The 5,727-nt window shown below is 28.1% G+C and overlaps 1 long non-coding RNA gene across 1 annotated transcript; it reads right to left on the bottom strand.

The window, feature by feature from the left end:
• Positions 1–104: 104 nt before the first annotated feature.
• Positions 105–4,748, bottom strand: LOC115033791. The gene is made up of 5 exons (XR_003839097.1): positions 4,049–4,748; positions 3,839–3,970; positions 3,566–3,762; positions 3,299–3,478; positions 105–620 (listed from the first exon to the last, which is right to left on the bottom strand). It is a non-coding gene; the product is annotated as an uncharacterized LOC115033791 (long non-coding RNA).
• Positions 4,749–5,727: the final 979 nt, after the last annotated feature.

The following is a 5,727-nucleotide window of genomic DNA, read 5'->3' on the forward strand; positions in this document are numbered from 1 at the left end:
GAAACCAAATGCAGTACCATTTTCAGCTCGCAAACGATTGAAGTTTTCTGAGAATAAGGTAATCACAAATATAATATAATAGGTATAGTATAAAAAGTATTTTTATTCTTTACCAATTTTAATAATAGGTGGAAGATTTAATTCAACCATGCAATGCATTAGACACTAGTAGTTCTACCACTAATAGAACAACTTTTACATGTGGCGGTGATGAAGAAGTACATTTTTATTTTTTAATAATATAATAATTAGTATTAATTTATCAATAAATGAAAATACAATATAATTATTTTAAAAATTATACTATTTTATTAAACACTAAACATGTGAACATATTTCCATTTGTTCATCAAATAATTTTATAATTTCTACACTATATATTAACTTAATGTAGTCTTAATTTTTTCTAAGTTATTTAGTTATTTAAATTGTACCCAAAATATCTAACACAATTTTTTCAATTAACTTTTAGGAATTAATTTGTAAACCAACAATTAATATTGAACTTCTGCCTAATGATCTTATGTCGAGTTCAAGAGTTATGCTAGAACATAACTATTCTACTAGTTTTGATGACAATACTTCTTTAATGGGCTGCAGCACTTCTGATTTTAACATTCCTGTACATAAAAAAGTAAACAAGAAACTGATGGTTAAAATATTTATAAACACATACTTAATGTATCATCTTATTTATAGAATACATTGAATCAAACATCTAAACTACAATTTGATACTGCTAGCATTTTGTTTGACGAACTAAATACATGGGACCTAAACTTGCCATCACATTGGCAAAAGTATTTATCGATAGATAAAAAGTTTTTTGGTGTGTCTGAAATTGTTTTTGCACAAAAACAGAATAATTTAAATTCATTTATGCGAAAAACAATTATTGTTAATCAAAATTTAGAACTCACTTGCAATATTTTGGGCAAAAATATAAGCAGAGATAAGTTTACAAATTCCTTCCATAAACTTGAAAGTCGTCAGCATTTAATAGATTTAATTAATGAAATAGCGACCATGAAAATCTGTAGAGGCGTGGATTTGTTATATGAAAAAAAGTAAAATTTTATTTTAAGGTTTCAATTTATTTTGATTATATAATATATATATATATGTTGTAGATATGATTCCATGTTTTCAAGAAATAACAGTTTGACTGTTGATACTATGCTAACAAAACGTCATTTAAACTGTCCTATAACTATTATAAATTCTTACCATTGTTCATTTTGCACAAAAGCAAAAAAATCTATAAACCGACAGAGAGCACAAAGATTTTCAATATCTCATCCAAAACGTATAATAATAAAAACAACTCCAAAAAGCAAAAAAAGTCTTGACATTTTGCGAAAAAACAACGAACTTCAAAGAAAACAAAAAAATCGTTTTAAAAATAAAATTGACATAATGAGAAAGAATATGGATGAGTTACAGGAAAAATTAAAAAGTACAACTCAATATAGTATTGAGCAAAAAATGAATGATATTAACTGTCCAGAATATCAAAAAACAATTATAAAAGAAATATTTGGAGCAGCAAAGGTAATATATTTAAATTATTATACCAAGTAGATAATAAAATTAATTAAATGCCAATTCAATTTAAATTAGGTTAGTAATTCAAAAGGCAGAAGGTATTCTGATGAATGGATAATGCTGTGCATGTTGTTTCACATAAGATCACCAAGTGGTTATAATTTTTTAAATAAAAATAATATATTGCCATTACCAAGTATTAGCTCTATAAGGCGATATCTAGGATCAATAAATATGACTTGTGGTTTTGATTCAAATTTTTTTGCCTTGTTAAAAAAATATTTGGAGAATAAAACTGAGTTTCAAAAGCATGGCATTCTCTTAGTTGATGAAATATCAGTGAGAGAAGCAATCACTGTATGTTCTAAAAGCTTGACATATAGAGGCCTGGTAGATCACGGAGAAGACTACAAAGCAACAGACATCAATGAGAAGGCAACTAGTGGTTTAGTTTTTATGTTTCAGCCACTTGCCGATAGTTATTCACAACCAGTGGCTGTTTTTGCCTCTAGAGGTCCTGTAGTTGGAACTGAATTGGCTAAACTCATAATCAAGTGCATAATTCTCTTAGAACAGTCAGGTGCCCTTATTCACGGTATAGTGTCTGATGGAGCTCAGACAAATAGAAAGATGTGGACTGAATTAGGTGTCAATGGCCATATTGATTCTTTTCAAAATTGGTTTCATCATCCACTTGACGATGATAGAAAAATATATGCCTTTTCAGATACACCACACCTAATAAAAAACGTCAGGAATAAATTATGCAATGATAAAACACTCAATGCAAGTTTGTAATTAGTTAAATGTTAATGTGTTTGTGAATCAAAATATTTCATGTGTTGTGTTTAGCATCTATTATTTTTCAATATAGGAAAAAAAATCTGTATGTATACTAATATTTTGAATTTGCTTTATGGTAAACCTAAACGTCATGTAGTGCTATAATTTCTAATTTGAATGTGTTGTGTTAGGTATTAGATGGTATATTGTAGTTTTCAAAATGTGTTAAATTATTCTGAACAAAATAAAGAAAACACAACATTTTTAACTTGCCTATTTAATTGTGTATAATATAGATTCATGGTCAATATATTCAATGGCAACACATCAAACGTTTATATGAAGAGGATATAAAATTGACAGGAAATTTGAGAGTGTGCCCAAAGTTATCCAAAAATCACATTCAACTTAGTGTTTCTGATAAAATGAGGGTTCGCTTGGCCACTCAAGTATGATATTTAATATTTATCTACAAATAAATATAATAATTTAAAATATGAAGAAATAATACAAGCATATTATATTTAAATTTAAATTTAACTTATTACTTAATTTTATTTAGGTCTTGAGTAATTCAGTGGCTAATGGACTATTATTTTATAAAAACTATAACATTGCTGGATTTGAAGACTGTGAACCAACTGCCATGTTTTGTCGTAAATTTAATGATTGCTTTGATGCTCTTAATAGAAAATTTGGTGCTGAAGGACTCAGAGTGGATGGCAAAGATTACCAGGTAAATTTATAACTTATATACCTATTAATATATTATAATATATTAGAATGGTTTTATAAATACTAAATTTACAAAAACTAAATAGCAAAAAAATTATTGTTGGTAATTATCACTGAAAAAAAAAAATTAAGTTTAGCATGATGTTCTTATTATTGTTTATTTATTTATAATCGGTTTCATTTTTAAAAAAATTTTATTTTATTTTTACTATAATTTATTTATTTTTGAACTTACAGTTTCTTCAATCATTTTTAATTTGGATGAATGATTGGCAAAAACAATATGATGATGGCCACATAAAAAAATCTGAATTCCTAACAGACAGTACTGCTTGTGGTCTGAGAGTGACAATCCAGTCTACACTTGATCTATCCAAATACTTGAATTCTTGTTGGAATTTCAAATATTTATTAACTGGAAAGATAAACCAGGATAAATTAGAAGTATGAACAGAAAAAATAATTGTATGAAAATTATAAACAATCAAATTATTAATTTTACCTAGATGTTTTTTGGAATAATTCGCCAAGCTGCGGGATCCAACGATCACCCATCAGCGCCAACATTTCTACAACTGTACAAGTTATTATCAACTTACAGTATACTGAAACCACCCAAAAGTGGAAATTGCACAATAAATGATGATTCTCCATTAACTCCATTAATTTCCATATCAGATTTGAAGAATATTTATCATCCTGAAAAGTCAAACTTATTAGAAAATTTGAAAAATAAATTAAATATAATAATAGAACAAGAAGAATGGGAGTTCACCGATGTAGTCGAACACGATTATGCAAAAGCTGAGGTTGTAGACTGTTTAATATACTATTTGACTGGTATGTATAAGTATTGGTACAAATGTATAATTGTTTATGCTTGTTAGTTGTTTGTATTGGCCACTCCCTAAAAGAGCACAACATAAGTACCTATGTACATTTTTCATTTTATAGGATATTTATCAAAGCAATTGCTGAAATATACCAAAGACTGTGATGTCTGTAAATCTTCTTTTGTTGTATCAGATATATATTCTCAGCAGTTGCCTGCTACTTTGGTGAACATGAAAACAAGAGGTGGATTAATACACCCTAACATATGCTTCTTTAATTTTATAAAAAAAGTCGAAGAAAGTTTTAGCAAACACTGTACATCGGCAAACGTTTTGGACCATATTACAGATGATTTAATGAAAGTTACACCAGTCAGTTTTCCATGTGCAATACACGGTGAACAGATAATAGCATTTACCATTATGTATTATGTAAGAATGCGCATGAGGCAATTTGCCTTCCAAGAAAACAAAAAACAGAATAAGATAAACAGAAATAAAAAAAAAATTGCAAAGTTTTGTAAAACATAACAATAATGTATTTATAAAACTGATTAAAAAAGTAAAAAACATTATACCAAAGAGTAATTTTAATCGTTTTCTTTAATCTTTAGTAAAGATGTAAAGGACCTTTAAGGTCTATATCTCATTTTCTCGATAACTTTTTGAAACTGCCGCCTGCCGGAGTTTTTCAGATTCCTGTGATTTTTACGTATAAAATACGTATAACTGGCAGCGCTCAATTTTACAGCGGCAACATTTTAAATATATTTGCACAATTAAGTGGAACACTGTTAAGGTAGAGTAGTCGGACCTTATCTTCTAAGACCGTGGATAGGTTATAAATTATTTTGGCTTCCGCAGTTCAGAAGCTTCAACAGTGACAGCCGTCTCGGCCGAGGTAAATTATTTTTAAACCTTGAATTTCCACAAGTGTGATAACTGATAATATCATAGAGATAAAAAACGTGTGTTCAGCTGCTACTGATAAGGTAATGATATGATTTTATGTGGGTGTGTTTGGTCATCGGTGGGGTGAAAACCGAGGACAATTACTCACGCAGGTACAAAAATATATAATTGTATCACCAAGCCCGGATTAAGACATTTTGAGGCCCAGGGGCCAAAGTTTTAAATGAGGCCCTTATACGAAAAAAAAAATATTAATGTATATAATGTGTTCCGGGGTGAAGTGACCAGCCGACGTCATATAAAAGTATACCAAAAATGATAAAGAAATAGCCTTTAAAGATTGGGTCTAACGTATTCATTTTTTAAGTTATGGGCAAACTTTTTTCATCAAAATCATATTTATCACGCATTTGTTTATGTATTTTCAAAAGTTTTTAACATTTTTATGTAATTTTTTTTTTATTTTAAAGCTATTTAACTGTCCTATCAACACTCTAATAAAATACGCAATTGAACTAGAAGTCTAGAAATGCACTAATTATTTTTATTAAATTAAAAAAGTAGAAAAAAGTTGGCAAAAATTAGCATTTTTTAAGGAAATCGTGTATTATTCCAAATAATTTATTACTTGGTATGGGTTTTTTGTTTTTTGTATTATACTGAGTAACACATTAATATACCTATAGAATACCTTGAAAGTTTGGTTTTCATAATATATTCCTGTTAATCGTCGCAATCTTAGTTTTCTTAGGATTGAGTCGGTTAATTGGTCGTCATTCGTGTAAATTTTAGTTGTTATATTCTTTACTCTATGGTTATAATACAAAAAACAAAAACTCATAGTTAATAATAAATTATTTGGAATAATGTAAAATTTCCTTTTAAAAATACCAATTTTTGCCAACTTTTTTCTCTTTTT

The sequence above is a fragment of the Acyrthosiphon pisum genome, chromosome A1 (assembly GCF_005508785.2).
Source record: "Acyrthosiphon pisum isolate AL4f chromosome A1, pea_aphid_22Mar2018_4r6ur, whole genome shotgun sequence".
NCBI classification, from domain to species: Eukaryota; Metazoa; Arthropoda; class Insecta; order Hemiptera; family Aphididae; genus Acyrthosiphon; species Acyrthosiphon pisum.